The following is a 12346-nucleotide window of genomic DNA, read 5'->3' on the forward strand; positions in this document are numbered from 1 at the left end:
TCTCTCTCTCTCTCTCGTTTTTCAAGACAGGGTTTCTCTGTGTTATATATAGCTCTAGCTGTTCTGGAACTCACTTTGTAGACTAAGCTGGCCTCTAACTCACAGAGATTTGCCCACCTCTGCCTCCTGAGTGCTGGGATTAAAGGCATGCACTGCATGGCCACCACTGCCTGGCTTCTGTAATGGTTTCTTCTAGTGGCAAAAGGAGGTCCCTAAAGGACCAGTCCTCCCTGGAGTCATGTCTTCAAGTGGTTTTACCTCATTAAATTCTATGGCCCATGACTATCATAGGATGGAGTGCTGAGCTCTCTCACTACCTGTCAAGAAGACTTTGAACTTCTGGCAGTTGAAAGTTATTTGGATGAAGTCTGGATACTTTGCTAGAGATTCTAAGTGAAAAGACCATGTGAAGTTGTATGTGATGTCACACACTGTATAATCCCAGCACTTGGGAAGCTGAGATAGGAGAATTTAAAAAGTAGTCTGAGTTACTACATATTGAAAGTGAGAGAGAGGAGAGAGAGAGAGAGCGAGCGAGCTACACATGCGTGGTAGAGCTGACAATGTTCTAAACACTGTCTCGGCAATGGAACTAATCTGAATAGCAATTCTGTGAATTAGGTTTTATCAGTATTATTCTCAGTCTACAGATGAAGAAAGGGAGCCAGCAAATGTGAAATAATCCCCCTAAGTTTCTGTGTGTATTGACCACAAAGATGGTCTTCGACCTGTGCAGTCAGGATCCAGAACCCACTTCATGGCTGCCTTCTCCTTACACACGTATAACACAAGCATTTATTTATTATCCGTCTTCCCATTGGGTGCAAGATCCCAGAAGGTAGAGCCTTGTTGTCCCCTGCTCCCCAGGGCTTACATTCGAGAGCCGTGCCTGGCACATAGGTTTTCAGTAAAAACATGTTGAGTGAACTAAAGGGGTGTTTGCACTTTGAAAATGAACCTTTCAGGTTTTCTTGTGGTGCTATGCCCCCACCCCCATGAACTTGCTGAAAAAAAGAGTGTGCCAACTAGAGCGGTTTCATAATCACCCCTGAATCATTTGACGGTTTCTTGAGGACAGAGCCCATCACACCGACTCTCAAGCTTCTGTTATTCTGTAGAAGACAGAAGGTACTTGCTTACAGGGCCACTTAGTCTATGTGTCACGGTTTTGCTGAGGCAGCCACAGGGCCCAGGGTGTAGCTCAGCCCAACCAGCCTGAGCTATATGAGACCCTGCTTCAAGAAAACTGAAAATATGCATGGCAATGGTGGCGCACACCTTTAATCCTAGCACTCTGGAGGCAGGAGCAGATGGATCTCTGAGTTTGAGGCCAGCCTGGTCTACAGAGTGAGTTCCAGGACAACCAGGGATATACAGAGAAGCCCTGTCTCGAAAAACCAAAATGAAAGAAAACTGAAAATAAAAATATAAAATAAAATAAAGTAGATAAAAAATTTGTTCTTCTGCTACTTCTGGGCCAGTTTTCTCTTCTACAGAGGCATTGGTAGACTGCTTGCCTAGTGTACACACAGCTCTGAGTTCCACCCCCAGCACTGCCTAAAACTGTACATGGTAGTGCCTGCTTGCAATCTGGGGAAACAGAGGCCCAAGGAGTCCAAGGCTATCCTTAATTACATAGAGCGTTTGAGGGCCAGCCTGGACTATATGAGACCCTGTTACGACATCAACAACACAAACGGCCACAAGGCTATATGGGAGAGTAATGGTTTTAAAGCTCATTTTTAGCCGGGCGGTGGTGGCGCACGCCTTTAATCCCAGCACTCGGGAGGCAGAGGCAGGCGGATCTCTGTGAGTTCGAGGCTGGGCTGGACCGATAGCCTCCAAAACAATACAGAGAAACTCTGTCTCGAAAAACCAAAAAAAAAAAAAAAAGCTCATTTTTAATTCTAAACACTGCCCATCAACAGGATCATTTTCCTTGATCATCGTGTGCAGTGTTCTAGAACACGCCTTGGTTCCCCTCCTCCTCCTTCTCTTACAAAGCTTTCCTAACGTAAAGCACACCTTCCTCCAGCTTTCGAGGGAGTCAGTCTTGTGTGTACTTGGCACCAAGAAATCACTCTGGAAACTGAGGCTGACTCACTTAGTATTTAACTAACGGCTCATTTTAGAAGTGGCTCCGAGGAGGAGCTCAGGTCCACGATTGGTTGGCAGCTGCAACTCAACATCCTCTCCCCTCCAGTTTCAGATATACTTTGGAGAGTCCTTCTAGATACCCCTTCCATCAGATTGTCATCAAAATGCAGGTCAGATGTAAAAGAGACTAGTGTCTATTGAAGAGCAGCATCAATGCGTTAAGAGGTACCCTGGTGGCCCTAAAGACTTAATGCAGCCTTTCAAAATGGCTAATTTATACACTGGGCCACTCTGACTCCCCCTGGCACGCTGGCTCACATTATACAGAGCGGTGGATGGAACACACGTCTACGGGGTGCTGCCTGGGCTTGGTGGTGACCTTACAGTCACTGATAAAGACTGCATCTCATTATTCACTAGTGGCAGCGTTAGTCTTTTATCTTCTCCTCAGGACTCAGGAGGGCAAGAGTCACATCCACCGAGCCTGCTCTGTTATGACAAGGAAGCTCAGACAGCCAATCACCTCAAAGGTGATTCACTCATTTGCATCCAGACAGTCTGTTGGTTCAAAAGCAATGGAAGTGCCACCCCACTCACACCCTCGTCTATAAAAAGTTACTTACTCTGCTGAAATCTATGCCTTTATTCATCTTGAAGAACTGCTGTAGGAAAATGCCATTTGGTCGTGGGAAGTAGGCTTTTGTTGAAGAGCTACAGTTTATGAACAATACTTGTGCAAGTCTTAGGTGTCTGCCAATGCTTTCAAGTTCAGAGTCCTTTATGGATAAAACTGACTATGGTATGGATCTTGGTTCCCTCTGTCCTTCCCTGTCTCTCTCCATCCTTTCTTTGATAAGGTGTCATGTGGACCAATCTTGAACTTACTATGTAACCAAGGATGAATTTCAACTTCTGATTCTCCTTCCCCTACCTCCTGAATGCTGGGACCGCAGGTGTGTGTCACCATGCCTCGTGTGTGTGTGTGTGTGTGTGTGTGTGTGTGTGTGTGTGTGTGTTCAGAATTAAACCCAGGGACTCGTGGATGATAGGCAACTATTTTATGAGCTGAGCTGCATCCTCAGCTCCATTGTGTGTGTGTGAGGGTGAGTGCACATGTGGGTGGGTGTTCCAGTGCTCTTTCACATGCGTGTGTATGAAAGCCAAAAGCAGGCATCAGGTGTCTTCCTCAACCACTCTCCACTCTATATGTTTTTTTGTGTGTGTGTGTCTGAGACATGGTTTCTCTGTGTAGCTCTGGATATCCTGGAACTTGCTTTGTAGACCAGGCTGGCCTCAAAGTCAGAGATCCCCCTGCCTCTGCCTCCCGAGTACTGGGATTAAAGTTGTGCACTACCACCGACCAGCTACCTCTCCACTTTATTGATTTATTGAGACGGACTCACTATGTATCCCTAACTGACCTGGAACTTGCTACGTAGACCAGACTAGCATTGAACCCACTGAGATCCACCTACTTCTGCCTCCTGAGTGCTAGCATTTAAGGCATGCACCATATGCCAGGCTTTACCTTGCATTTTGAGACAGTGTCGCACTGAACTGGGGGCTTGCCAGTTTGACTAGACTGGCTGGCTAGGGAGCATCAGGAATCCCCGCCTCCACCTCACCAGTGCTGGGACTATACTGTGCATCCCTGTGCTCTTTTGTGGGATGGAGTGCTGGGATGCAGCTCAAGTCCTGATGCATGCATGGCAAGCACTTCTCTGACTGAGTCACCTCCCCAGCCTGGCATCTTGGTTTTAAAGCCCTGCAAGGGTTTGCAAAGTACAGAATGGGGACATATGACAGACAAAGGTCCTGGCGTAGCAGAGAGGTGAGGAAGTGAAGTAACATTAAGGTAGCATCAGTCACAAAAAGCTGTCTGGATTCCCTTGGCTTTCTCTGCTGCTACCACAGATAAAGGGCGGTTCATGTCTGTCTTCTGCTCTGTTCTCTGAGCCCTGACTAGGGCCACAGAGGTGAGAATCCCAGGGACACAGAGTAGAACCCAGAAGATCTGAAGTCTTCCGAAGGAAGGAGAATGCAGCATGGGGTAGGAGGATTGGGGACAGGCTGTGGCTACCTGCTGGGGCATAAGTCAGGAAGGGGATCTGGTGTCTCTCTCCAGAGCTGGGTCCAGCTGGCTCTGGATACTTGTTTATGACAACAGCTACAACAGGTAACAATAGTCCTGTGGTGAAACCCCCACCCTTTGGTGTGCCAAGGGGTTAAAAAAATTTAAGGTGTCTTATGACGAGTGTTTATCTGGACTGGGTAGATCGCTTGTGCAGCAGACTGGACTGTGGCATTTTCTGTGTTGTCTCTTCTGCTTGGGAAAGCTGTAGGAAGACAACCAGAGGGACCTGAAGGATCCTAGTGACCAGGGTTTCCCAGATTTTCATCTTCCACACGGCATTCAGGTGAGTGCGCTGCCCCAAGAGCCTTGGTCACTGGCCAGACTCCTTTGTTTTTTGTTTTTTTTGGTTTTACGAGACAGGGTTTCTCTGTATTGTTTTAGAGGCTATCTGTCCAACCCGGCCTCGAACTCACAGAGATCTGTCTTCCTCCCAAGTGCTGGGATTAAAGGCTTATGCCACCACTGCCCGGCTCCTTTGTTTAATAAGGTCTTTACAGAAGCAGTAACGACACCTTTGCTTTTTTAAATAAAAAAATTATGTGTATAGGTGTATATATGTATAACTGAGGTGTGTGTGCATGTGTATGTGTGTGTGTGTGTGCGCGCGTGCATGTTTGCATATATGTGTGTGTATAGGTGTGTATATGTATGACTGAGGTATGTGTGTGTGCATGTTTGCATATGTTTGTGTGTATATATGTGAGTATATGTATGACTGAGGTGTGTGTGTGTGCATGTGCATGTTTGCATATGTTTGTGTGTATATATGTGAGTATATGTATGACTGAGGTATGTGTGTGTGCATGTTTGCATATGTTTGTGTGTATATATGTGAGTATATGTATGACTGAGGTGTGTGTGTTATGTGTGTGTGCACATGTTTATATATGTGTGTATATAGGTGTGTATATGTATGACTGAGGTGTGTGTGTGTGTGTGTGTGTGAGTGTGTGTAGGTCAAAGGACAGCTTGTAGAATCGGTTCTTTCCTTCCGTCTTTACAGGGTCTGGACTTTAGCCCAGGTCTGTGGTTGTGCGGTAAGTATCTGCTGAGACAGCGTCTCACCAGGCCTACACCTTTGCTTTAATTCTTTGTTTTAATTAGCCTTTCTTCCCTCCTCCTCTCCCTCTCCCCCACCCACCCTTCTTTTCCTCCTTCTTCCCTCCTTCTTTTCCCTTATCCTTTCCTCTCCTTGTCCCACTTTAGGACTGTGGCTTGTCAATTAGCCATGCCAGTTTTATTTTTTTCTCATCTTGCCCATAATTAAGTACAGTGGGGGGTAACATTTGGTTTTATTTCTTATTATTTTAATTACATTGATTTTGGCTTAAATAGAATCCACTAAAGTACTGAGGAGATTTGATTTCCTGGCTTGCTGGGGGTGGGGTTCCCTACCTTGGAAGAAGACACAGCCAAGATATAGCCCAGCTCTGAGCTTCTACATTTCTGAGCTAGTCTTGGCCAGGATGAAGGACATGGAGCCCAGTGGAGACTCCAGCTGCTGCAGACAGAGCCCTGCATCCTCAGCAGGACTGGTGATTTTCTCTAAGGGCAGCCATAAAGCAGAAGTAAGGGATGTCAGCTGGGAAGTGTCCCTGTGTCTAAACCAGTGTGGTACCTGCTGCTTTGCCATGCCAGCATGACAGCTAAAGGTACTACCCTTTCCCCTCCCCTACTTAGCCTTAGATCCGGGTCTGGTGTGACTCTCCTGTCTGTGATAATTCCAATTTGACTAGTGATTTGGTGATACCTGCTTGTATGACTGACTCACCCTTTGAGCTCTGGGATCCATTTCTGTAGAAGGGGCTGAGGAGGGTGCTTGTAGTAATGGATACTGAGTGTGGAGTTAGGTAGTCACCACTGTTTATTCCCTCTTCATAAAGGTGACTATCCAAGAGAAGGCAGATATTTGAGAGGATTTCTCAGTGAGTGTGTTGGCTTATATCTATAATCCTAGCACTTGGGAGGCTGAAACAGGTGTGAGACCTTGTCTAAAATAAAAAGGTGGGAGCTGTGGAGATGGCTTACTTAATAAAGTGTCTGCCTTGCAACCATGAGGACCTGAATTTGATCCCCAGAACACATAATACAAACTATCTTGGTGCAAGCTTACAATTTCAGCACTGGGAGGCAGAGCCTGGAGGATCCCTGAGTTTGCTGGCCAGCCAGCTAGCCTACAAGTTCCAGGTTAGTGAGAAGAAATCCTGTCTCTCTCTACACACACACACACACACACTCACTCACACACACACACACAGATGGCACTTCCTAGCACATACACTCACACTCACATTCAGGCATCCCAGTTTGACCCACATCTGCTGCACCCATTCTTTTCTCACAGTGCCTTTCATGGCTTACCACAATCATTTCCCACCTGCCTGGATCCTTCCCAACTCTTTACACTGCCTCTGCCACGCACCCTAACACATACACTCAGGTCAGTGTATCAGGATGTGGAATGAGGTAAGCTCCCGGAAAGGGACTGAGTGTGGTTCTCTTTTCTGTGCTCTTTGCGTCATTGGGCACAGTGCCAGGCATGCAGTAAGTGTTCAATAATTGATTTAGAAGCACAGGGCCATCACTGGTCCTTCCTGAGGACAGAGACAGCATTGTATAAGGCTTTTTTGGGTTCCTCCCCACAACCGTGCCCAGGTATGAAAATGTCTGTAAGCTGATGATGATGATCTGTGTTTCTCAGAGCTGGGCGTCAAGAGTGGTTAGTCAGTGACATAAACCGCACTGAGACAGGATGGGTAGTCAAGTTTTGAGGTATCTGGGTTGATAGGAGGCTCATTTCTCATAAATCTCTCTCTCTCTCTCTCTCTCTCTCTCTCTCTCTCTCTCTCTCTCTCCTCTCTCTCTCTTTCTCTGTGTGCGTGTGAATACATGTATCCATTTACATGTGTTTGTGTTTGTGCACCAGACATTGCCTGATGATCCCGATCTGGAATCAGATGACCTTTTGGCTTCTGGTTTTAAAAGAAGCCACTTGCTTCTTGACTCAGGAGCCCTTCAGAAATTTGTCACCTCTTGGTGATCCTATTGACAGGCCCTGACTTTTCTGATGGGTTTGATCCTGGGTTATAGTCCTTAAATAGACAACATTTTCAAGGGAACTGATTTTCACTGGACAGAAAGTCAATCAGCTGCAGCAGGAATATGAAATTGAACCTCTGGGGAGGAAAACAAGCTGGGTTTTCAGTGTTTGAGGCGAAGGTAGGTACTGCTCCTCTTTCTAGACTCACCTGAGATACTGCTTCCCCATCCCTTATACAAGATCAGGAAACCCAGCTGGACCTCCCAGACTGCCTCTGTCCACTCCTTTGTTCTGCCACAAGATCCTTTGTTTCTCTCCACGTGCTCTTGGGCTCTGTGGTGAAGAGCCCATAACTGGTGGCTATCACGCCTTGGTGCCTTCAAGTGTCCACTGAACTCAGCAAATGATAAATAGATTCAAGAACAGCAAAGGCCCAGCTCCTAATTCTGACTTTGAGCTAACACCATGCTCTTCTGGTGGCAGCATGCTTAGGTGGCCTTAAGCATACGGAATCAGTGGTTGAGGATCACATTGACTCCTGCTTTGCTGGTGTTGTGACATACAGCCTTGTTTCTCTTACACAAAGCCTGATTTCTTTTTGTCTTTTCTTTCTACCTGCCTTGATCTCATTTGAGACAGGATCTCACATAGCTCAGTCTATGTAGCTGAGGATAACCCTGACACTCCTCTTGCGCTGGGATAGTTGGTATGTGCCACCATGCTCGATTCACAAATTGCTGGGGTTTGAACCCACAGCCCCAGCCTTATGCATGCTAGGCAAACACTATCAGCTGAACCACGTCTCTAGCTCTGAAACCTGCTTTTTTTCTGCCTTCTGTTGCAGCATGAGGAAGAAATCCTTCTCTACCAAGCTTGTTGCGAGTTCCGGGGATGGCAATGTTTGTTGTCCTGGAGGGGCTCCCTGTGTGTGCAGGCTGCAAGCTTTCATTAATTCACTGAGTACTGTCTGCCAGGGAGCCAGACAAGCGGCGTTATTATGATCATCCATCACCGGCTGAGAAGAAACTGAGGCAGCTGTGGGGAGGAGGCTGCGGAGTGAGTGTGTCCAATGGGAGAGAAGGAGGAGGCTTCAGTGAAGGCAAAGGCAGGGACCTGGCTCCATCTGCCAGCCCTGAGGACCCAGCCTTGGGGTGAAGAGGTGAAGCTGTTACATTGTTGCCAGCCCTGCAGAAGTTGCATTTCAAACCAGACACCCCACTCTGCCACAGTCCTTTTCTGTTCAAGCCCCTAAACTGAATACATTTTGATTCAATTTGAATGTTCTGGATTAGTGGAAGGGAACGAGGTTTAGAAGAGGTCAGCTCCATTACTCAGGGTTATTAATGATGTTGTCGGCCTGTTAAAATCTCAAAAAACTAGGAAAATAATAAATTTTACATATTGAAAAAGCACGGATGGATCAGGCAAATGGATAAATTCTTAAAAGTATTTAATATCTGTTAAGAGGACAGAATGATAAATTCAATATTGAAAACCAATATCAGATTCACAATTACAGGCCATTTATCATAACCAGCCACACGGACAACAGCCTATTGCGGGAGCTGGGCATGATTCTCAAGCAGAGACCCGGAACAGGTCCCCACGAAAGGAGAAATAAATCTGCTTTACATATTGGAAACTTTATTTCTACTTCCTATCTTTATTGCCAACAATAATGTTAGCTTTCAAGAACAAATTGTTACATATTAAACCCATGCATAATGAACCCAATTGAGTCAAAAACTTCCCTAAAAAGAGCTTTAAATTATTCCAAATTGGGTTATTAGCTTTAACTCTAATTCCTTGGAGAGGGCCGGGCCATCTGATATACATTTCAGTTTCTAACCAGACATCAGGTCTCCCAAGTTCTGGAATGTTCTTGTCTTCTCCTTCTCTGCCATATTCCCTGAAGAATTAACCATGGTGGGCTAAGGAGCAACCGTGATGGTACTTAACAAATGTGATAGTTGGGTGGTGTTGGTGTATGCCTTTAATCCCAGCACTTGGGAGGCAGAGGCAGCCTGATCTCTGTGAGTTTGAGGCCAGTGTGGTCTACAGAGCTAGTTCCAGGGCAGCTAGAGCTGTTATACAGAGAAACCCTGTCTCGAAAAACCAAACCCAATACATCAACCAACCAACCAACCAAACCAAATGTGCTAACACATCTGGAGAACAGAGGCTGTGCACACTTGGATGTGGGTGAGGTTCAGAGACCAGAGGATGAGCTTGGAAGTCCCTCCCTGTCACTCCCTGCCTCAGTCCCTGGAGACAGGCTTTCCCCCTGAGCTTGTAGCTGGCTCGTGACTTCCTGGGACTTGCTTGTCTCTGCTTTACAATACCAGGGTTACAGGCACACATGGTCATACCTGGCTTGAGAGAGATATTTTCAAGTTTAAGATTATTAATTAGTTGCCTTTAGTCTCAGCACCTGGGAGGCAGAGGCAGGTGGCTATCTGTGAATTTGAGGCCAACCTGGTATACAAAGGAAGTTCCAAAACAGCTAGGGCTACACAGTGAAATACTGTCTCAAAATCAAAAACAAGAACCAAAAAGGTCTGCTTTATTTGGGTCTATGAGTGATGGTGACTAAATGGAATGATTTGAGCATGGACCCTTGATTGTCATTGCTAGAGTGTCAGACAAGTTAACACGTTGATCTTCAGGCATCCTAGGGTCAAGTGGCAGGAAGGTGACTGGCTGATACATATGTCACTGCTCAGGCTGACCCAGCTGACATAACTTCACAGGATGGATTTAATCCACATATGTTTTTTTCTTTTTCTCTGAGCAACAACTCTGGCTATCCTGGAACTGGATTTGTAGACCAGGCTGGCCTCAGAGAACAAAGCAAAAAACAAAACAAAACAGAGATCTGACTGCCCTGCCTCCTGAGTGCAAAGACTAAAGGCATGTGCCACCATGCCCAGTGCACTCGTGTATTTAATTTTTAAACATTTATTTATTTAGTGGTGTGTGTGTGTGTGATGTGTGTATATGTGTGGTGTGTGTGTGATGTGTATGCAGTTGTCCATGTGGTGGTTGTAGTGTTGCAGTGTGTGTGTGTGGTGTGTGTGGTATATATGGTGTGTGTTGATGTGTATGTATTTGTGTATGGTGTATATATGGTGTGTGGTGTGCGTGATATGTGTGGTGTGTGTGTGTGCCACCGTGCATGTGTGGAGGTCAGAGGACAACTCACCCCGTTTCCACTGTGTAGATGGTTCTGTGGATTGAGCTCAGGTAATCAAGTTTGGTGATAAGCACTTTTGTCCCTGGCCCACAGGATTTTGTATTTTTTTCAAGAAAGAAATAGTCAAATATAGAAAATTTTGAGGGTGTACAAGGGAAACACCATCTTTAATTCCTTCATTACAGACACTATTGCCAATTACATTTTTATATATTTCTTTTCATTTTGGTTTTTTTTGTTGTATGTTTTTGTCAAAGTTGTGATTACACAAACAGTTTTCTATACAATGATCATCTTTAAGTATTTAAAATTTAAAATTTTATACATATGGGTGTTTTGCCTGCATGTATGCAGTGTCCTCGAAGGCCAGATGAGGGTGTTGGGTCGCTTGGAACTGGAGTTACAAACAGTTATGAGAGGCCCCGTAGGTGCTGGGAATTGAACCTAAGTCCTCTGCAAGAGCAGCCAGTGAGCCATCTTAACCACTGAGCCATCTCTCTAGCCCTATAATGATCATCTTAGCTTTCCCTGTCTCCCGCATGCTAGGATTACAGGCGTGTGCCACCATGTCTAGTATATGTGGTACTGGGGATGAAACCCAGGGTTTTGTGCATCCTAAGCAAGCATGCTACCAGCTGAGCCACACTACAGACCTATTACAGGTCATCTTAATGGTTACATTAAATGTCATCACTTTATAAGGAACCTTCCCCTAATGGGGATTATTTTGGCTGCTTTCACTGTTTCTTTGTTCTAAATCACATGGCAGCCATCATCCTGATATAGTCATCTCTGAGTAGATGGTTTGATAATTGTTAAAATAATCTCATATTATGTTAAAGGATGTGAACTATTGGCTATTTAAATCTATACTGTCCAAAAAAAGACTGATGTAACTCTTCAGGATTTTTAGTTATGTGTGTGCATGTGTATTGGTGCAGGTGAGCATAGGTGCTCAAGGAGGCCAGGAGAGGGCGTCAGAGCCCCTAGAGCTGAAATTACAGGCTGTTGTGGACCGCCTAACATGGATGCTGGAAGCTGAATCCAAGTTCTCTGCAAGCACAGTACAAAGTCTTAGCTGCTGAGCCATCCCTTCAACCTTTGATGTGAGCTTCTGGCCCATGAAGGTGCTCCCTGTTTGTAGAACCTGCAGCAACAGCACCTAGGTTAAATTCATGGACCTTGGGGTCAGGGTTGTCTGCATTCATGTCTGACGTAAACCCCTGGGGAGGCTTAACCATGCTGTGCCTCCACTGGCTCATCTGTAAAATGGGCATCATGATATCTCCCTCCTAGGGTTGTGAAGATAAAATGTGACATTGCATAGCAGATGCCTACCACACAGCCTGCCTAACTAGGGAAAACACTCCATAAAGGCAGGTGATATTAGCCTTTATCCACTTTGACAGAGTATTATAATGTATGTCCGTATGTATAATATATACATAAGGGCATCATAAATTTTAAAACCTTTAAGCTTTAATAACATTCTCCATTATCTCCTAGATAAAATCCTACCTTGTTATCATTCAATATCCTTCACTGTCAGAGCCCAGCTCACCTTTGCAGTCTTGCTGCTCCTTTCTCTGCAGTTACGATCTGCTCCAGCTGCACCCTGCCGCCCCGGATTCCCTCAGCTACCTCCACTCACCGTGTGTGAGGCACTTGCCTCTCTGTCTTGTCCCATCTTTGCACTGTTGGCCAAACTTGCGGATTCAAGCTCTTCCCAGGTATTATCCTTTGCCAACCCTTTCCTAATACCTCTGCAGGCAGAATGAGTGTGGTGGCCCTTGGTGCTCCCACAGTGCCATGTTTATGGATACCTAGCTTGTAGCATCTTTTAAGGCTATGTGTGACAATAGGTCAGCTGTGTTGTGGTCTC

At 45.7% G+C, this 12346-nt stretch overlaps 1 long non-coding RNA gene across 1 annotated transcript; it reads left to right on the top strand.

Moving 5' to 3' along the window:
• Positions 1 to 4363: 4363 nt before the first annotated feature.
• LOC121137643 lies at positions 4364 to 8683 on the top strand. Its single transcript, XR_005874933.1, has 3 exons — positions 4364 to 4514; positions 5235 to 5268; positions 8116 to 8683. It is a non-coding gene; the product is annotated as an uncharacterized LOC121137643 (long non-coding RNA).
• The last annotated feature ends 3663 nt before the right edge of the window (positions 8684 to 12346 follow it).

The sequence above is a fragment of the Mesocricetus auratus genome, unplaced genomic scaffold (genome assembly GCF_017639785.1).
Source record: "Mesocricetus auratus isolate SY011 unplaced genomic scaffold, BCM_Maur_2.0 Super-Scaffold_100691, whole genome shotgun sequence".
NCBI classification, from domain to species: domain Eukaryota; kingdom Metazoa; phylum Chordata; class Mammalia; order Rodentia; family Cricetidae; genus Mesocricetus; species Mesocricetus auratus.